The following is a 21,817-nucleotide window of genomic DNA, read 5'->3' on the forward strand; positions in this document are numbered from 1 at the left end:
ACTGACATTGAGAGCCTGCTTGGGATTCTTTCTCTCTGTCCCTCCACCCCCCCTCAAAATAAATAAACTTAAAAAAAAAAAAAAAAAGAAACTTAACAATATAGAGAGAAACAGAATGGTTTCAGATAAAATGCCACACAATAAGTATGGAAATGGGTAATACTCCTCACAGCACATTTGCTATTTCTTGGTGCCAGTGTATAAAATGCCAAGAAAACCATTATGTGCTGAAGTATTTATTTTACTTTTAATTCAGAATCATTCTTACTAGTCCATATTATCCTTAGTGCCATGGTTGAATTGCTTTCATAAATTCACTGATTCTGTAAATTATTTTTGTGAGAATGAAATCTGAGTTGGGACTACATTCTTGTCACATTATGTGTGGAAAACACCTTCATATACGTCATGTCATAGCATAGAGGGTAACTCAATCGATCCTTAAGACACCTTTAAATTCACAAAATTTATCTCAGTGCATGGAAAAATATGAAATCTAAGTGAACATCACGACAGTATCTCAGAATCGTCCTTTAATCCACTCCCGAACATGCAGGGGCTAACACCACGTAAGTAGGAAATTTTCTGAACTCCACATTACTTTTTACATATTCGTGTATCACGTATTTTAGATAAGAATATTCTGAATAATTAATATGATTATGAAGTCATTTGAATAAAGTTATGTGTTATATACAAGACCCTTTGCGACTATATATTATAGTGTGTGTGTGTGTGTGTGTGTGCGCGCGCGCGCGCGTGTTTGTGTGCAGGCACATGCACCACATTAACTTCAGAATTAAGACAGCCTAGAGTTCTCTTGGCGAAATGCGGACTGTTTACAGGGCCAAGCAGGAACAAAATTTGGGGGTGGGGGTGGGTGGGCACGTCTTCTACTCTGTCATGAAAATTATAACAGAGACCAGATGCCCAGAGAGAGCCTTGACCTTGCCCATGATTATCTTGTCCCACCTGAAATTCCTATTTTCGAGAATTCAGGGGAATCTCAAGGCTCCGTATGGCCTCTGAATCATCTCATCTCATCTACTGACAACTGCCACAGTCCCCGCGATGGCCTTTGTTCTGGTCGGACTGTCCGGGGGGGTGGGGAGGGGGATGCCCGCCCCAGGTCACAACTCTGGGTCACGGCGCAGGAGACCCACGCCGGGGCCACCTCCTTCCCCTCCAGCGCCCAGTCCTCTTGCTGGAGTCGGGAAGGAAAAGTTGGACGCGGGAGCCCCATTCTTAGCCTGTCAGCAAAGCGAGGGGAGGGAGAAGCCGGAGGGGGGATCGGAGGAGCGGAGAGAGGCGCGGTCTCGGCGCGGGAGAGCGTGGGCAGCAGGGCGGCCGGAGCCCCGGGCGACCACCCCGGCGGGAGCGGAGGGCGGCGGGAGCCGAGGGGCCGCGGCGGGAGCGGGGCAGGCGGCGCCCCCCCGGGGCCTGGAGCGGAGCCCCGCGGCCGGCTGGGCGCGCTGGGAGGGGCGAGGGCGGCCGCGGGTCCCGGAGGCGGGCTCCGAGCGGCCGCGACCAGCCTCCCGCCGGCCCGGCTGCGCGCACCGCGCCCGCCCCGAGCGCGCCGCGGCCCTGGGCGCAGGGGCCCCGCGCACCCGCCGCACGCGCGCCCGGCGCACACGCGCAGCGCCGCGCCCGGAGCGGATCCCCGCGTTCGCGCCGCGCCCGGAGCTGATCCCGCGTTCGCGCCCCTGGCTGCACGCGTCTCTCGCGGACCTTTCTCGGCAGGTAGGGCGGCGGCGGGGCGGCGGGGCTCGGGGCGCGGGGCGCGGTCCCCGCCGCGGGGCGGTTGGCCGAGCAGCCTCGTCCGGGTCTGGAGGCCGGCGGGGCGCAGAGGCACCCCTGCCCCGCGGCGCCGGTGGCGACTCCGGGAGGGCGCGGGGGTGCTCGCGCCGAGGTCGCGGGGTGCCCGGCCCGAGAGCCGGCGTGGAGAGGGGGGCGTGGAGAGGAGGTTGGCGGTCCTTTCCGGGGAAGGGGACGCGGGGAGGTGTGTGACCGCGGAAGCCTCCCAACTCTGGACGTAGCCCAGGAGAGGAGGCGAAACTGGCAGTTTGCAGGGACCTGGAAGCCTGTGGTTGCGGCGGGAGGTGAGGGCAGCGGCGCGGGCACCCAGGGGACCCCCACTCCTTCCCGGAAGGCAGCAGGGGGCCGTCCTCCTCTTCTCTTTGGGGATGAGAAGGGGCCACTACTTGAGAGAACAAAGATGTAGGGGTGAAGGAGGGCTCCCTGGCCGTCGCCTCTCCCACTGATCCCACTGACCCCTGGCCGCGACCCCCGCCGGACAGCGTCCGCCCCATTGTCTGGGAGGGCCCGGGCCAAGTGGCGGGGCAGCAGTGGTACCCATCCGGGGCTCTTCTCGGCCCCCGCTCCCGCGGGCGCCGCCCACCTCCCCGGGGCTGGGGCGGACCCACCGGCTGGGTACAAGTGCTGGGTTTGGCCGGTGCCTTGTACGCCCCCGACAGGTAAAGGGGGTGATCTTCATCAAGTTCTCCGGGCGTATCTGTGTCACACTGAAAAGCTGGAGCCACTCGCTCGGCTCAGCTCTCTGTTTGGGGAGTGAGCCAATACGTGTAAATTGTGTGTCCATCCTTTGCCACCTGGTAGAATTATTTCGCCCCTGGAGGAGAAGGGGTTGGCTTTTGCTAAGCAGGGCCGAGTAAAACTTAGCGGCTCTGACCCGGCGAGAGGAGAGTCCTTGAGCAGCAAGGCTGGAGAACAGGCGATCTCCATCCTGCCCAGCGCAGAAGCTCCTGGGGCGCGCTCTCCTGTTTCAGTCCTGGCTTGCTTTGAAGATCTGGTGAAATGTTTGGGGTCTCTGTTCCGATGAGGGTTAACATGCCTCGCGCAAGTTTGCCCTGGGTTCTTGGGGATGCAGTCCATCCATGCATCTCCTGGTGACTTCCACTTCGAAGGGAGACTAACAACAAGAGACCCCAGAGTCACCGCGGAGCTCCCCAAACCGAAGCCACATGACTGAGGCCAGGGAAACGGCAGACCTCTTGGGCCATCAGGTTTCCTATCTAGGGGATCACTGCATAGCTGCCAGAATAAATTACATTTCACTCTCGGTATTTTAAAAGGCTTTGAAGGTAATTTGGCAACCGTGGGTTAAGGGTCCTCCAGAACAATTTGTGTGTTTGCAGTTGTTTAGTTTATTTAAAAAAAAATTTTTTTTTCAACGTTTATTTATTTTTGGGACAGAGAGAGACAGAGCATGAACGGGGGAGGGTCAGAGAGAGGGAGACACAGAATCGGAAACAGGCTCCAGGCTCTGAGCCATCAGCCCAGAGCCCGACGGACCGCGAGATCGTGACCTGGCTGAAGTCGGACGCTTAACCGACTGCGCCACCCAGGCGCCCGTGCAGTTGTTTAGTTTATTGAAATTACGCAAGCCTGTGTAGTGTAGCTAACAGCTATGGCCCCTTGCCCCGTGTAACCAACCTGTGTGAGCAGAGGAGGTTTATGTGTGATAGACTTTTTGGAAACCAGAATATATGGCATTGCTTTCGCGATAGTGTTAATACGCCCCCTGTGATGTTACTTGCTGTAAAAATCATCCAGAGTGTGATATTTACTTACCAAAGGAGAAATAAGTTTAATCAATACGATTTCATCTAGAGGGCATAAAGCTATGTTTCTGTTTATCTGTGTCCTTTGAGAACTGGGGGAATGACATTTGTTCAGTGCATACTAAAAAAACTAAAGTGTTTTATTTTGCATGTGAAATAATACTTTAAATAAGTCCCGCCCCCCCCCCCCCCCCCCCCATACCCTCTGATCTGAGAATGCTTCAACATACAAGCTCCAGGCCATTAATAGGATCTGTGGATAAGTCAGTACTCCTGCAGATAAAGAAGATTGCCTGGCAAATGTGAGCTCACTGCAGATCATGAACGTTCTTGAAGAAAAGAAGCATTTCCTCCCCGTTAAGCAATCAGGAGATAAAACGTGTGGAGTCAAACCATGATATACACTGCATTTGCGATCCTAATATATATGTGTATGTGTGTACATAACTTGCGGGTCGTGTAATGTGTTAAAACATTTGCCTAAGTGAGAAAATATATTTCACTGGAACCAGGATGTTTGAAAATGATACTTCTTTATATTTGACCTGTGGTGAGTTGAGCACCTCAAACATGTACCTGCCTTTTTGGGATCTTCTCACCAGGGCACAGGACTCAGAGGACTTAGGTCATTTTTTCAAGATCAGAGAGCTAGGTCTTGGCAAGGTTACTGGGACTTCGTCTTTCTACCAACCAGCAGTGTCCAGTGATGTTAACATTTCTTCATGTGTCTATTAGCCATCTGGATGTCTTCTTTGGAGAAGTGTCTATTCACGTCTTTTGCCCATTTCTTCACTGGACTGTTTTTTGGGTGTTGAGCTTGATAAGTTCTTTATAGATTTTGGATACTAACCCTCCATCTGATACGTCGTTGGCAAATATCTTCTCCCATTCTGTCAGTTGCTTTTAGTTTTGCCGATTGTTTCCTTCGCTGTGCAGAAGCTTTTTATCTTGATGAGGTCCTGAGATGGTATATTTTAATAGCAGTGACTGATCTCTTCTATCCTCACCCTTTTCTCCTGTTGTTCCCTTTTCTCCAAGCCTTCTGGCCACTCTGCTGTTCTGTTCCTTTCTGTACTAGGAATAACACATCACTCTGGAAGAGTTTTGCAGAGCAAAGGGTGAGGCTGTCAAGGGAACAGGAGACCTTTAAATGAAAATTTCTTATTTCATTTAGAAATGCATATGTAATTTACCTTTATGGATTAAAAAAAAAGGCCAGGTAATAAAAAAAAGATGCCTTTCACACAAGGTGCACTGAGGCGAGGAAGCAGTCATAGGAAGTCAAGCGTCTTTACCGTTAGAACTTGAGAAGCAACACCGGGGCCATTTCTAAGTTGTTTTCCCACCTGGGTTCTCTTCCAATCCTCTCAGCCACCCCTGGAAGGTGAGAGTGGACATGGTCACTCATTCCACATTCCCAGTTTCCTGTCACTGAATTCTGTTCCTTCTCCTTCTGTAGACCCACCCGGGCAAAATTCAGGGCTCTTCCAGAATTTCCCTGTGGTGGGTGATTATCACATTCTGTTCTGTCTCAAGTCTGTTTCCAGCCATGCTCTTGCAATCTCCAGCCTGGGATGGGACCCTCAGTATGGATTCAGGCTATGCTTCTAGAATATCGAACTAATGCATTCACTGAAATCAGGCACTTGGACTCACTGGCCTCTTTCTTGAAGCAGCGACTTTCTTTTTTCAGGGAAATATGCTGATGAGTTTTAGCCCATGGAAAGTGATACAAATTCATTAACATTTTTGTTGTGATATTTCCTGAGAATGGGCAGTCACTCAAGTACACAGGCACTTGACCTAGGAAAGAAGGTCGCACATCTCCAGGGACTAAGTATGTGCTGCCTGGGCTGCCTGATCTAGGTCCCCGGGAGGAGCCTGGTAAGAGTGGGTTTCCTGAACCCACGAGAATCTGGGTGGGACACAGGACCATCCCTTCAGCCAGCCCTGAGTGATTTCTGTGAGCACTGCATTTTAGAAGCTCTGTGCAGAGGGCGCTCGGGAGTTCACATTTTGCCAGCTCCCACCAGCTAGAATTACCTGGCTTTCCCAACACAGATAGTAGTCTGCACAGATAACTTGGTTATTCTCCCATTTGATTACAGTAACTGGGAAGACCTGACAGTAAATCAGGAGGGTCTCAGGAAGTTTCGCTTCACATTATCCGCCTGTAACTAAACGTGCGCGTAGACAAAGGGTTGCCGTTTTCTAATAGATGGTAAATTTCAAGTGGCACCGTCACATCAAGCTGATTTGTATTCTCTGCTGGGTTGCAATTCTTTCTGTATGATTCTGTTAACAAGAACGATTTTATTTTTTATTTTTTTATTTTTTTTTTTTTAAATTTTTTTTTTCAACGTTTATTTATTTTGGGGACAGAGAGAGACAGAGCATGAACGGGGGAGGGGCAGAGAGAGAGGGAGACACAGAATCGGAAACAGGCTCCAGGCTCTGAGCCATCAGCCCAGAGCCAGACGCGGGGCTCGAACTCAGGGACCGCGAGATCGTGACCTGGCTGAAGTCGGACGCTTAACCGACTGCGCCACCCAGGCGCCCCAACAAGAACGATTTTAAATGACCCGGTCGTTATAATTCCTGCAGTGCACTTGTGTCCCTGGATATGGAGGAAGCCGGGATTGAGTTGTCTAGACCACCCCCCTTCATTAAGGTTGCTCAGCCCCTTGCAGTGCGGCTTCCTCTCAGACCCTGCTAGAGAGACGGTCCTCCGCCCTCATCCTTGCTGCTGAACAGCGTGGACAGCAGACCTCTCACCCCTTAGCAGCTCCTGACTCCTTTGTCTCCTTCCGTGGCCTTTCTTCCCTTGAATCTCCTCCAGCTGGCTCTCCCCGTGGGCCCTGTTTCTCCTCCCCTCCCTGTCACGTTCTCCGCTTGCATGTGGCCCAGCCCCAGCTCCAGACCTGCACCTCCACAGCTTCCTCTTTGGGTGCTTTTAAGGTCCAAATCTGCCTGCAGGGCCCCTTACCTGGAGGCCCCATGCCTGCCTGTCTGACTTCAAGCAGAGCTCGGAATGTCTCTTCCTCTCTTCAGGTCACCTCCCTTATTCCTGCCCCTCTCTCCCCTGCCCCAGCATCAGAAGCCGCCTCTGCAGCACTCTTCACCCGCCCTTCCCACCCCCTCTACCCCTGCTTCCTGCTTCTCTTGGTCCCCAGGTCCTCAAGGTTGATCTTGCAAACACTGCTGAGAGGAGACTTCTTTGTTCTGACCTTTACCGGCTATGCTTGGTCAAGTCTTCATCTCCTTGTGGGGCTGAGGGCTGAGTTCCTAATTCAACTTGCTGGGCTAGGCTGTGCCCTCAGATCTGATCACAGATGCCAGAGTGATTTATCTGAAATGCCAATTTGGCCAGGAGGCCTGTGGCTGAAAAGGTTTCAGTGATTTCCCATTACCCACGGCACCGAGCCCGTGCCGCTCTGCACACAGCCTGTGTGGCTCCTGACCCCGTCCCGTCTACCCTCTGGCCTCCCCACGGTCCCGACTCACGTCTGCTACCTTGGATGGCACGGAGTTGCCTGTCGGCCCCCACCCAGAATTCAGCAGTTCTGAATGCGCAGACTTTATTCATTCTGTGTGCCACGAACTGCTTCTCACTCTGTCCAGCTGGGGTCAGATCCATAGCATCTTCCCGGAACACCCACACCCCATAGATGTCCCTTCTGACTCCATGCACGGCTTGTGCCTGTCCTTAGTGCTGCCTGCTGTGTTTGAATGTCTGACTTCCGCTCTCCATCCTCGAGTGTCTCTGTGTTCGCGTGTGGCTTGGTAGCTGTTACATGAATGCATAGAGTCCCTGCAAAAGGCAGGTGACTCAGAGCCCTGGAAATGCCTTTTGGAGACTCCAGCACTGACCGCTGTGTGTGTTTCATCCACGTGGAGTCCGTCTCACTTCACCGTGCCTCCTCTCTGCCACCAGCCCAGACCCTACCCCACGGATCCCTCCCACTGTGTCCTTCTCCCTCCAGTGAAAATCATCCCCTTATGTTACAGATAAGGAAAAGAAACCTAGAGAGACGACGGAGTAATGTATTCAGAATCACACCTGCTAGCTCAGGATAGATCAGGACTTGCATAAAGGTCTGGTTATTAATTCTGTGCTCTTATCACTAGGCAAAAATCTGGCTTTTTCTTTTTAAGAGAAAAACATTTTTTTTTTTTTTGTTTTTGGCTTCTTTGACAAGTGCCCCACGGAAAACCGTCAGCAGCCAGTGGCAACACACTGGAGGCTGGGGGCAGGAGTGACCTGTGACTTCGTGTTGTGTTGTAGCCTGGAAGCTACATGTGGTGTTTACATTTTTATTTATTTTTTTTATTTTTATTATTTATTTATTTATTTTTTTTCAACGTTTATTTATTTTTGTGACAGAGAGAGACAGAGCATGAACGGGGGAGGGGCAGAGAGAGAGGGAGACACAGAATCGGAAACAGGCTCCAGGCTCTGAGCCATCAGCCCAGAGCCTGACGCGGGGCTCGAACTCCCGGACCGCGAGATCGTGACCTGAGCTGAAGTCGGACGCTTAACCGACTGTGCCACCCAGGCGCCCCTGGTGTTTACATTTTTAAAGGACAGGAGAAGCCACGCAGCACAGCACAGCACGGCAGAGCATGGTCCCCATGGTCCTTGTAGCCTCAAATACTTGCTATCTTGCCCCTTCCGGAAGATGTCTGCTGAGTCGATGAGGAGAGACGGTGGGGCCTGAAGGTCACCACCTTCAGGTTCAGTGTAATTTACGTGGAACCTGAGTTTGGTAAATAATCATCATCCCCCCAAAAAGGACATGTAAAAAATAAGTTGTAGCTTATTTTTAAGTTGTAATTCAGTTGTAGCTGAATTTTAAGAGGAAAAAACATGAAGGCAGAACCCGTATTTCATTCAAATGCTTGATACCTTATATTCATTTCTTAAGTTTTTTTATGCTTCTCCTTTACCCACACGCGATTCCTATGATAGACGGCATCACTATTAAAGTAATGTAAGTAAAGTAAGTCAATTGTGTCCCTCAAAATCGCGGAGGACGTTTTTGGTTACAAAAAATAACGTTTGAAGGTAGGTATAAAGGTGAGTTTGATGTTCAAGTTCTCATAAGCTAAATTGAATTACACATAAAAATAGGCATTTGAATATATTCCTTTTCTACAACTGAAGTGTTGAATGCCTTCTTTTGTACTATTACTAGAATTAGTGTCTTAAAAATGAACTTGGTGGGTTACAGCCGCTAGCATGTGGCACTGTATGCCTTTAATGAACACATTTGAAATATTAAATAATTCCTTTAAGAATGATAAAGTCTTCTCTGGGTGTACTCATTTTCTTTTTAATTTAGATTCTTGGTTATAAGCAGTTCAGTTATACGTGGTTTGAGAGTCCCTGGGTAGAAATCATTCCGTGAGCTCTCAAATCTTCTTTTAAAAAGTCTATTAATATGCCTTTTATCTTTATGATTTGGGACAGTGAGTCATTAACTTTACATTCATTTCAGTGATTTAAAACTAAATGCAAGAGCAAGACAAAAGAACTTTGGCATAAGAAGCAGAGGAATTTAGTAGAATGGAATACTGCGAAAGGCATCTTATATAGGTTTGAGCTTACTGCGTTCATTTTCTAGTGTGTAGAAAGGAGCAAGTCACCGTTTTCTGGAGTGGAATGAAGCATGCTATTTGCTGAAGCTACACACGCATGAGAATTCACATAAGGATGATGAGTAGAATTTTCCTAATGTAGGTGATAAAAGGGGCATTGGGGCAAGAAATTACAGTGCAGTGTAAGTGTGCGACACGGTGAGCACGCAGTGCGGCATAGGTGTGCGACATGGTGAGTGTGCAGTACGTTGGGTGTGCGGTGCGCTGAGTGTGCAATACAGCGTACATGTGAAATGAAGCGTGAATGCTCAGTGCACTGTAAATGGTCAGTGAGGAGGTGAACTTGGAGTGGACAGCGCATGTTGGAATTCCAGGTCTGCTTCTCACTTCTCCGGCACCACGAATATGGGGTAAAACCTTTCTAGACCTCTTCTGTGACACGGAGTCCACAAAGTGGCCGCCTTCTGGGGTCAAATGTGGGGTTCAGGGAGATAAACCTGCTTGGACCCGCTTAGCTTGGGACTTGTCACTGCACAGGAGCTCTTTGAAGGTCAGGTCGTGTTATCCTGCCTGGAGGAGACGTAGGTGTGCTAGGACTTCCGCTGAAGTGTTGTTCTGCGCATGTCTGGGTTCCTTGAACAAGTTGGGGTGCTTATTAAGAAGCTCTTCCTGAGCGGCAGGACCCTGGGAGGAAGTGCTGTGAGGGATCTGAGCCTGCTCATTGGTGACAGAAACTTGGTGAAACCATTGGAAGAAAATGATCACACCGTCCCCTACTACGTTGAGATAGTCTGGTGCATAGTGGACCCAAGGGCAGGGGGGTTTGAGATGCTGGGAAGTCCCATGGTATGCTTTCTGCGAACCAGAGGCCTAGGAAAGAAAGCTTGTGATGTAATTCATTCTGAGTCCTGTAGCCTGAGAAGCAGGAGAACTATGGTATCAGTCCTACTCCAAGGGTGGAAGATGAAATGAAATGTTCCAGCTCAGTGAGGCATGGATAAAGGGACAGATTCCTCCTCCTTCTGCCTTTTGTTTTCTTCAGGACCTCAATGGATTGGATGATGCCCAACCACACTGGGTAGGGCAATCTACTTTCTGAGTTCACCAGTTAAAATTCTCATCTTATCTGGAAACACTTTGATAGACACAACCGGAAACCATGTTTAATCTGGGAAGCCCATGGCCCACCCAAATGAACCAGAATGAACCATCACATGAGCTTTTGAAATCTCCTGCCACTGTTGTATTACGATCTATTTCTGCTTTAAATTATGGCAGTTTTTCAAGTACTTGGGCTCTGACATGAGGTGTATACATATTTATCATTGTTATGTATTTCTGGTGAATTGACCCTTTTGTCATCATAGAATGTCTTCGTCTTTTTTGACAGTGTTTGACTTCACGTGCATTTTATCTGCTATAAATATATCTATTTCTGCTCTCTTTTGGTGACTCTTTAGATGGAATATGTTTTCCTATGTTTTCACCTTCAGCCTGTGTGTGCCATTACATCTAAAGTGAGTCTCTTTTTGGGGTGCCTGGGTGGCTTAGTCGGTTGAGTGTCCGACTTTGACTCAGGTCACGGTTTCGCGGTTTGTGAGTTCAGCCCCGGGTTTGGCTCTGTGCTGACAGCTTGGAGCCTGGAACCTGCTTCAGATTCTGTGTCTCCCTCTCTCTCTGTTCCTCCCCTGCTCATGCTCTGTCTGTCTCTCTCAAAGATAAAGATTTAAAAAATTAAAAAAAAATAGGGAGTCTCTTTTTTTACTTCCATTCAACTACTTTACGTTTTTTGTTTGGAAAGTTTAAACTATTTACATATAAAGAGATTATTGACAGGGAAGGACTTACTAATGACATTTTGTTCGTTTCGTGTTTATCTTATAGTTGTTTTGTTCTTTTTTTCCCCTTCTTGCTGCCTTCCTTTACGTTTTGTCAATCTTTTGTAGTGACATACTTAGCTTCCTTATTTTCTTTTGTAGATCTTCTGTTGTTGTTTTTCTTTGTGGTTTCCATGGGGATTACATAAAATGTCTTATAGTTATATAAGAAAGAACCAATCAGAGATGAAGAACATAATAAATGAAATTAAAAATATACTTGATGGAATAAATAGGAGGCTGTAAGAAGCAGAGGAACAAATTAATGAACTAGAAATCAGAATAATGGAAAGTAATCAAGCTGAACAAATGAGAGGAAAAAGAATTATGCAAAATGAGAATAGACTCAGGGAACTCCGTGACTTCATCAAGTATAATCACATTTGCATTATAGGGATCCCAGAAGGAGAGAGAGCAAATGGGGCAGACAATTTAGTTGACTAAATAGTAGCTGAAAACTTCCTTAACCCAGGGAATGAAATAGATATCCAGATCCAGAAGGCACAGAGATCTCCTAAAAATCAACCTAAGGAGGGGGTGCCTGGGTGACTCAGTCGGTTAAATGCCTGACTGTTCATTTCAGCTCAGATCATGATCTCACAGTCATGAGATTGAGACCCTTGTTGGGCTCCACGTTGGGCATGGAGCCTGCTTAAGATTCTCTCTCTCCCTCTCCCTCTGCCTCTCCACTACTTGCATGTGCACTCTCTCGAAAAAATGAAACAGAACAAAAATCAACCCAAGGGGGTTCCCATAAAGACACATAGTAATCAAAATGGTAAACAAAGTAGTGATAAATAAAAAAAAAAAAAAAATTAAAAGCAGCAAGAGAAAAGAAGGCAGTTACATACCAGGGAAATCCCCATAAGGCTATCAGTGGATTTTTCAGCAGAAACTGTGCAGGACAGAAGGCAGTGGCATGATATATTCAAGGTGTAAAGGGAAACATCTACAGCCAAGAATACCCTATTTAGGTGTCATTCAGAATAGAAGGGGAGATAAGGGGCACCTGACTGGTTTAGTTGGTAAAGAATATGACTCTTGATTTTGGGGTTGTGAGTTTGAGCCCCACATTGAGTGTAACAATTACTTAAAAACAAAGTCTTAAAAAAAGAAGAGATAAGTTTCCCAGACAAACAAAAACTAAAGGAGTTCATGACCACTAAACCAGCCCTATAAGAAATATTAAAGGGGACTCTGAGTGGAAAGAAAAGACTATAAGTGAGAGTATGAAAGGTAGAAGACACAAAAACAGTTTAAATAAGTATTTCTATAAAAAATAGTTAAGGGATTCACAAGATAAAAGGATATAAAGTATGACACCATATATCTAAAATGTTGGGGAGGGAGGAGTAAAGAATGTGTTTGAACTTAAGTGACTATCAACTTAATATAGACAGCTATAGAAGATGTCATACACAATCCTAATGGTAAAAAAAAAGCCACTAATCAAAAATCAAAAGCCACTAACATACAAAGAATAAAGAAAGGAATTCAAGTATATCACTAAAGAAAACCAGCAAACCGTGAGAGACAGTAAGAGAAGAAAGGATCAGAGAAAAACTACAAAAACAACCACAAAGCAAGTAAGAAAATGGCAGTACCTATCTATCAGTAGTTACTTTGAGGGTAAATGCACTAAGTGCTCCAATCAAAAGACATGGGGTGACAGAGTGGATAAAAAAAATAAGACCTATCCGTATGCTGCCTACAAGAGACTAATTTGAGACCTAAACACATCTCTAGATTGAAAGTGATGGAATAAAGAAACATTATCATGCAAAGGGATATATCAAAAGAAGTAGCAATACTTATATCAGATAAAATAGACTTTAAAACAAAGGCTATACAAGAGACAGAGAGGGACGCCATATAATAATAAATGGGACAATCCAACAAGAAATAGCAATTGTAAATATTTTTGTATCCAACATGGGAACACCCAAATACATAAAACAATAACAGACATAAAGGAACTGAATTGATAGTAATACAACAATGGTAGGAGGCTTTAACAAATCAAGTACATCAATGGAAAGATCATCCAAACAGAAAATCAACAAGGAAACAGTGGCTTTGAATGACACCCTGGGCCAGATGGATTTAGCAGATATATTCAGGACATTCCATCCTAAAACAGCAGAGTACACATTTTTTTCAAGTGCACATGGAACTTTCTCCAGGATAAATCACGTATTAGGCCACAAAACAAGCCTCAAGAAATTAAAAAAGATTGAAGTCATATGTATCTTTTCTGACCACAATGCTGGGAGACTAAGAATCAACAACAAAAACAACAAAATCTGGAGGGAAAACAAATACTTGGGCATTAAATAGCATGCTACTAAAGAATGAATGGGTCAACCAAGAAATCAAACAAATATGGAAGCAAACAAATATGAACCAAATATGAAAACACAACTGTCCAAAACTGTTGTGATGCAGCAAAAGCAGTTCTGAGAGGAAAGTTTATAGCAACACAAGTCTCCCTCAAGAAGAAAGAAAAATCTCAAATAAACAACTGAGTGTTCCCCCTAAGGGAGCTAGAAAAGCAAACAGAAGCCATCACCAGCAGAAGGAAGGGAACAATAAAGATTAGAGCAGAAATAAATGACATAGAAGCTAAAAAAACAATAGAACAGATCGGTGAAACCAGGGCCTGTTTCTTTGAAAAGATCAACAAAATTGATAAATCTCTCTAGGCAGACTCATAAAAAGCAGGAAAGACTTAAAAAATCACAAATGAAAGAGGAAAAATAACAAAAGAGCACCATGAAATACAATTTTAAGAGAATATTTTGAAAAACTCTATGCCAACAAATTAGACAGCCCAGAAGAAATGGATAAATTCCTGCAAATGTATAACCTACCAAAACTGAAGCAGGAAGAAATAGAACATTTGAACAGATTGTTTACCAGCAGAGGAGATTGAATCAGTAATCAAGAAACTCCCAACAAACAAAAGTCCAGGACCTAAAGGCTTCACAGGTGAATTCTACCAAACATTTTAAGAAGAGTTAATACCTATTCTTCTCAAACTATTCCAATAAATATAAGAGGAAGGAAAGCTTCCAAATTTATTTTATGAGGCCAGTATCATCCTGATACCAAACTAGATAAAGACACCACACACATACACACACACACACACACACACACACACACAAACTACAGAACAACATCCCTAATGAACATAGATAAAAAAATCCTCAACAGAATACTAGCAAGTCGAATCCAACAATACATTAAAAAAAGAAAAAACAACAAACAAAAACCAAACAACAACAACAAAAAACACCCACCATGATCAAGTGGGATTTATTCCTGGGATGCAGGAGTCATGCAATATTTGCAAATCAGTCAGTGTGATGCATGACATCAACAACAGAAAGGATAAAAAGCATATGATCATTGAAATAGATGCAGAAAAAGCATTTGACAAAGTACATTAATTCATAATAAAAGCCTCAACAAAGTAGGTTCAGAGGGAACATACCTCAACATAATAAAGGCTGTTTGTGGAAAACCCACGCCAACATCACACTCAATGGGGGAAAAATTGAAAGCTTTCTCTCTAAGATCAGGAACAAGATCAGGATGTCCACTCTCATCACTCTTGTTTAACATAGAACTGGGAGTCCTACCCACAGCAGTCAGACAAACAGAAATAAAAGGCATTCAAATTGGTAAGGAAGAAGTAATATTTTCACATGACACGGATACTATATATAGAAAACCTGAAAGAGTCCACCAAAAAAGTACTAGAACTGATAAATAAATTCAGTAAAGTTACAGAACACAAAATCAATGTGCAGACATCTGTTGCATTTCTACATTCTAATAAGGAAGCTGCAGAAAGAGAAATTAAGAAAATGATCTCATTTACAATTGCACCAAAAATAATACGCTACCTAAGAATAAACCTAGCCAAAGAGGATAAAGACCTATACTAGGAAAACTATTAAACATTGATCAAAGAAATTGAAGAGGGCACAAAGAAAATGGAAAGACAGTCCATTCTCATGGATTGGAAGAAAAATTTGTTCACGTCTATACTATCAAAGCGATCTAAAAAGTTAATGCCATCCCTATCAAAATATCGACAGCATTTTCTACAGAACTATAACAAACAATCCTAAAATTTATATGGAACCGCAAAAAACCCTGCATAACCAAAGCAATCTTGAGAAAGAAAAGCAAAGCTGGAGGTATCACAATTCTAGACATCAAGTTATATTACAAAACTGTAGTTGAAACAGTAGATAGTGGCACAAAAATAGACACACAGATCAATGGAACATAACAGAAAACCTAGAAACAAACCCATAATTAATGGTGAATTAATCTTTGACAAAGCAGGAAAGACTAATGGGAGAAAGACTCTCTCTTCAACAAATGGTATTGGAAAAACTTGTCAGCTACATGAAAAACAATGAAATTGGCCCACTTTCTTAAACCATACACAAAAATAAACTCGAAATGGATGAAAGACCTAAATGTGAGACCTGAAACCATAAAAATCCTAGAAGAGAGCACAGGCAGTAATTTCTCTGACACTGGCCATAGCTACATCTGTCTAGATATGTCTCCTGAGACAAGGGAAATGAGAGCAAAATAAACTATTGGGACTACAGCAAACTAAAAAAGTTCTGCACTATGAAGGGAACAATCAATAAAACTAAAAGGCAGCATATGGAATGGGAGAAGACATTTGCAAATGATGTTATCTGATAAAGGATTAGTACTCAAAATATATAAAGAACTTACACAACTCAGTACTCAGAAAACAAATAGTCCAATTAAAAATGGGCAGAAGACATGAACAGACATTTCTCCAATGAAGACATACAGATGACCAACAGACACATGAAAAGATGCTCAACATCACTCATCAGGAGAATGCAAATCAAAACTGTAGTAGATATCACCTCACATCTGTCAGAATGGCTAAAATTAAAAACAACAACACCACCAACACACAGGAAGTAGCCACGTTTTGGAAAGGGTGTGGAGACAAAGGAGCTCTCTTGCATTGTTGTTGGGGATGCCCACTGGTGTATCCACTGTGGAAAACAGTATGAAGTTTCCTCAAAAAAATTAAAAAAAAATTAATTACCTTTGGATCCAGTAATCACACTACTGATTTACCTCCACCCCCAAAAACACAAAGTTCAAAGGGATACATGCACCCCTATGTTTATTGTGACATTATTTACAATAGCTAAATACGGAAGCAGCCCAAGTGTCCATTAATAGAAGGATGACTAAAGAAGAGGTAGAATATTCAGCCATAAAAAGAATGAAATTTTGCCCTTTGCAAGGACATGGATGGAGCTAGAGAGTACAGTGCTAAGCAAAACAAATTAATCAAAGAAAGATAAATACCATATGATTTCACTCATATGTGGAAATTAAGAAACAATACAAATGAGCAGTGGAAAAAAAGGGGGTGGTGCCTGGGTGACTCACTTGGTTAAGTGTTCGACTCTTGATTTTGGCTCAGATCACAGTCTCGTGGTTTGTGTGTTCGAGTCTCACATTGGGCTCTGTGCTGACCGTGCAGAGTCTGCTTGGGATTCTCTCTCTGCCCCTCCCTCGCTCTCTCTCTCTCTCTCTCTCTCTCTCAATAAATAAAATTAAAAAGATTAAAGAGAGAGAGAAGGGCAAACCAAGAAACAGACTTTTAACTACAGAGAACACACTGAGAATTACCGGAAGGAAGGTGAGCAGGGAAATGGTGGAATTAGGGGATGGGGATTAAGGAGTGCACCTGTTGTGATGAGCCCCGGGTGATGTATGGAAGTGCTGAATCACTATATTGTACACCTGAAACTAATATAACATTGTATGTTAACTATGTGGGGATTAAAAAAATCATATAAAGATCTATTTTAAGCTGATAATAACTTTATAGAAAATCTCTACTCCTTTACACCCCCTGCCATTTTATGTTCTTGATGTCACATATTACATTTTTATACTGTGTATCCATTAGCATAACTTTATAGTTATTTCTTACGCTTTGGTCTTTTGAATTTTATACTGTAATTAAAAGTGATGTAAGCACTATCATTACAGTATTATAGGATTCTGTGTTTGAGTACATACTTGCCTTTACCAGAGAGTTTTACATTTTTGCATGCTTTCTTTTTTATGTGAGCATTTTCCACTTCAGCTTGAAGGACTCTGATTAGCATTTCTTGTAATGCAGTTCTCGTGGTACTGTGTCTCTCAACTTCTGCTTATCTGGGAAAGTCTATTTCTCTTTCATATTTGCAGGACAGTTGGGTGTATTCTGTTTTTTAAAATGTTTTATTTTATTTATTTTGAGTGAGGATTAGAGACAGAAAGAGAGGGGAAGAGAGAATCCCAAGCAGGATCCCTGACATCACTGCAGAGCCCCATGCAGGTCTTGATCTTATGAACCGAGAGATCATGACATGACACAAAATGAAGAGTCAAATGCTTAACCGACTGAGCCACTAGGTGCCCGGGTATATTCTCAATTGGCGAGTTTTTTTTTTCTTTTAGTACTTTGAATATATTATCCCACTCCTTTCAGACCTGAAAGATTTATCCTGGGAAATCTGCTGATAACATTATGAGAGCTCCCTAGTACATGATGAGTCACTTTTCTTTTGCTATTCTCAGGATTCTCTTTTCATCTTTGACTTTTGACAGTTTGATCATGTGTCTCAATGTGGGTCTTCTGGGTTCATCCTAATAGGAATACATTGAGTTTCTTAAATATGATGTCCATTTCCTTCCTTAGACATGGAAAATTTTTAGCCAGTATTTATTCAAAGAAACTCTCTTTTTTTGTTTGTCTTTCTTCTAGGAATCCCATTTGAGTATATTGATCTCCTTTTAATGTCTTATTTAATGGGGCTATTCTGAATTTGTTGTCAGATATTTCATTGATTTTTCATTTCTTTAAGATTGATTTTGGAGACTTGGTTTTCCTTTGATTGTGTCATGTTTTTCTTTTTCCCCTTCCTTCCCTCTTTCCTTCCTTCCCTCCTGTCTTTCTTTTTTTCTTTCTTTCTTTCTTTCTTTCCTTCCTTCCTTCCTTCCTTCCTTCCTTCCTGGGGCTTGGGATTATGAAAAAACAGCCACCTACCCTACTTTTCATAGTCTGGCTATGTACAGGGTCAAACCTTCACCGATCAACCTAGTTAGAGACTCTGGGAGTCCCCTAAACCTTTATGGGGATACGTCTTCTCTGCGTGATCTTCCAGTTGGACAGGTTTACCAGTTTCTTTCTCAGGAGCTTGTAACCTCCCCCTCCCTCTGGTGTCTGTGATGCGGCAGGCTCTCTGGTGCTGGAGGAAGTCACGGAGCTCTCTTCCATTCTCAGTGGTTCCCAGGCATCCAGGGTGTGCTGGTTCAGTCAGTGCCCCGCGTCAGGCTAGAGAGAAACTAGTCCCCCAGGCAGCCTACAAAAGCTGGAATGTTCCATGCATGTTCCTCTCTTCTTTTTTCCTTCCTGAGGTTGAAGGTATGGGTTGGGAATTTTCTCCCAATCATGAGGGGCTGTGCCAACTTGGGGGCAGGGCAGTTGTGGATAGAAACCAAAGGCTTTTCTTATTCATTTCAATGCAGCTATTCTTGGCATTGGGCCTGCCTGGGCTACAGTAACTACTGTGGGGCATTTTGGTCTATTTATTATTTTTGTCAAGTCAGTGGATCTGTGGGAGAACCAGAGATGGGGCTTCTCATTCCATCATCTTGCTGATGCCACTCCATAGGCTGGAGTTTAGTTTGATTTTAATGGGGAAGTCTTCCAACTTTTTTGGATTTGACCGACGGCATCATTGCCTTGATCAGCTGTGACCCACATCTGTGGATAGAAGACTCTGGGTGAGGTGAGAGAGGTTAATTGAGCCAGGTTGCCTTTAGGGCAAAGTATTTAGTTGACTGATGTCTTGGGCAATCAAAGATCAACTTTAATGAGACACAGCTGAAAGAATAGGCAGAGAGGTGTGACAATTATAGGAAGAAATGTAAGTAGAGGATTGATCAAGGCCAAAACATTGAGGAACAGAAGACTGAAATGGGATTCCAAGTGATATTCAAGACCAGTAAGATACATGTACAACATGAAGGCACTTCATGAGTGGAAGTTGCACACACACACACACACACACACACACACACACACGAGATGGAGTATTGATTGTTATAGAAACATTGCAAAGTACATATGAACCAAAACAGAAAGTGAAATAGTTCACATTTCCACTACTCTGTGGGAATATACCTTTTACACCTTGGTGTATATTCCTTCATAACAGTATCTGTATGTATGGATGTGTAACATTATGCATGATTATGTATATGGGTATTCGTGTGAATGTGTATCAGTCACCGTTCATTTTCCTGTTTTCCCCATTACTTAGTACCCAAATGGTTTGGGTGAAATTGAACCAAATCAGACTTTGGAAGTAGACCATGATTTAGCTCAGGTTTATCAGCATACTAGTAATCTGTTGCTCTGGTGATTTTTCACGGTCAAGAACTGATCCAACCAAATGGTTCTTCCATTATTGAGTCTGTATCCATCTATCTATCTGTCTATATATCTGTCTGTCTATCCCTCCCTCCCTCTCTCCCCCTTTTCTCCCTCTTTACATTGTCCTGCTGCAGCCATGTTGCTGTCATGACAAAAACTGGCCTCTGAAGAAAACTACCAGGAGACACGGTAGAAGGCAAATGAGAAAAGAAAGGTGCTAACATGGTAATCAGATCACACCTACACACTCCCCCATGCAAACTACTTCTGATTCTAATTTTGTGGGTTGTAGAAGGACAGTCATTCTCATTAATTCTCTTAAGTTAATTTTAATCTTTTTTATTGACAACTATGACACTCAAAAGAGAAAAAATGCATGTAACATACACAGCAACTTTAACGAATTATTATAAGGTAAACACATGTATCAAGAAATAACCCCCTGTAAGCAGCTCCACTAGTCACTGTCTTTACTTTTATAGTATTTATTTCTTTTTATTGTATGTATAGTGTTATTATTTTTGCATCCCTGAACACGCAGGGATGGAGTTTTGCTCAGACTGATCGTGAACTTTGTGTGAATGGAATCGCTGAATATTTGTTGCATGAGATGTAGGTTATTCAGTTTCATTGCTGGATATTTCTTCTTCTGAGTATACCAGAATGTAGTTATCCATTCTGCTGTTGCTGGGCTTGGGGGTTTGCATTTGCAGTTTGAGTACAAATGATGCTACTCTGTGAAGTCCTGGGATGCATGGATACATATGTAGGTGTGGTGTATACCTAGAAGGCAAGGGCTGGGTTATGAAAACAAATACTTTAGATGATTTGGATCAGCACTTTAAAGATCTTGGCAGGCTGATATCTGGGGTTAAGAATAACAGGGAAGGCTTTATTAGGGAGAATTTTAAGCCTTGTTGGCTGATTAAAAATATTAATGTTATGCACAAGTCCAGAAAATCAAGACCTATCTTGACAACAGAGCATTTGGAATAAATTTGTGGGTATTAGGTGATTAATGCTTAGCGTCATGAGCCATCATAAATGCAGATAGGCGATCAATATGGAAACCTAGTATCTAATATCCTAAGTGGATGAGTTCACATTTAGAGTACTGTATTCATTTGGAGGAGGTGTATATCTGGAGTATATACAGAGAAAATAAGCCAGAATGGTTAAAGTCTAGAAAGAGCAATGTGGAAAGTTTGTCCTGGGAGGGTCTACCCTAGAAAATGGTAGAGAGCATGTTGTACCTTTCATGTAGAAAATCATTACATCTGTTTTCTTATCTCTGTATGGTTGGCCTTGGACCAGTGGGTGGGGTGGGAGAAGATTGTACAAGGAATGCTTCATTAGCCTCATATATTTTGTATTTTTTTAATTTAAATTTTAGTTAACATACAGCATGATACTGGTTCAGGAGTAGAATTCAGTGATTCCTCACTTACATACAACAACCAAGGCTCATCACAAGTACCCTCCTTAATACCCATTACCCATCTGGCCCACCTCCCACCCATGTCCCTCCATCAACCCATGGTTTGTTTTCTGTCATAAAGAGTCTCTTGTGGTTTGTTTCTCTCTCTTCTTGCCCTCCCCTTCCCATATGTTCATCTGTTTTGTTTCTTAAATTCCACATCAGTGAAATCATATGATATTTACCTTTCTCTGATTGACTTATTTCAATACGTTCTAGCTCCATCCACGTCATTGCAAATGACAAGATTTCACACTTTTTGATGGCTATATATATATATACATATATATATAAATATATATATACATATATATATATCACCATCAAAAAGAGTGAAATCTTGTCAGTATGTGTGTGTGTATGTGTGTATGTGTGTGTACACACATACACTACATCTTCTTTATCTGTTCATCAGTTGATGGACATTTGGGCGCTCTCCATAATTTGGCTGTTGTTGATAATGCTGCTATAAACATTCGGGTGCATATACCCCTTTGAATATGTACTGTTGTATCCTTTGGATACAAAATAGTGCAATTGCTTGACCTTAGGGTAGTTCTATTTTTAGTTTCTTAAGGAACCTCCATACTTTTCCCATTTGCAATTGCACCAAAAACAGTAAGAAACCTAGGAATAAGCCTAACTAAAGAGGTGAAAGATCTATACTTGGAAAACCATAGAACACTTAGGAAAGAAATTGAAAAGGACACAAAGAAATTCCTCATATTTTAATGCAAATGTGGCCTCTAATAAAGGAAGGGATGATCTTAAA

General features: G+C 43.4%; 1 protein-coding gene across 1 annotated transcript in view; it reads left to right on the forward strand.

Moving 5' to 3' along the window:
* Positions 1-1,626: 1,626 nt before the first annotated feature.
* MYO16 (myosin XVI) overlaps positions 1,627-21,817 on the forward strand; it is a 607,799-nt gene continuing 587,608 nt past the window's right edge. The window contains exon 1 of the mRNA XM_045481946.1: positions 1,627-1,740. The gene's annotated coding sequence lies outside the window, so the exon portion shown is untranslated. The remainder of the gene's footprint in view (positions 1,741-21,817) is intronic.

This window comes from Leopardus geoffroyi, chromosome A1 (genome assembly GCF_018350155.1).
Source record: "Leopardus geoffroyi isolate Oge1 chromosome A1, O.geoffroyi_Oge1_pat1.0, whole genome shotgun sequence".
Taxonomy (NCBI): Eukaryota; Metazoa; Chordata; class Mammalia; order Carnivora; family Felidae; genus Leopardus; species Leopardus geoffroyi.